We start from the raw sequence: 443 nt of genomic DNA on the forward strand, positions 1-443 counted from the left end.
GGACTGGTAGGCGTACGAAGGATCGAAGAAGAACCTTGGCGCGCCTTGCGCAGGTGGCAACCGCTCCGAAGGTGACGGGTGTCCCCGCAGACAAAACACCGTCGTGTGTTTGCGTGCTGCCCGGCAGCTCTAAGCTCTGTTCCCTCGTCCTCAGCATAGCTGAGATCCATGGGCATAAGCCCGCTCGACGAGCTGTTGGAGTGTGCATTCCAACCAAGTCGTGCCGAATTGAAATTGAAATCGGCATGCAATGCCAAATTTACCGCCTCTTATAACGAGGACGGATGCACACGGAAGACTAGCATTCTGTCCACGCTAGTGCGGAGGCCTTTCATAAAGACAGTCACTGTGACCGCCTCCGGAAGGGGATTTGCTGCCATCCCGTCAATGAGAGTGCGCATCTCTTGGACAAAGTCCACCAATTCCTTGTTGCCCTGTCGGGC

The sequence above is a fragment of the Plasmopara halstedii genome (assembly GCF_900000015.1).
Source record: "Plasmopara halstedii genome assembly, contig: Scaffold_262, whole genome shotgun sequence".
Taxonomy (NCBI): domain Eukaryota; phylum Oomycota; class Peronosporomycetes; order Peronosporales; family Peronosporaceae; genus Plasmopara; species Plasmopara halstedii.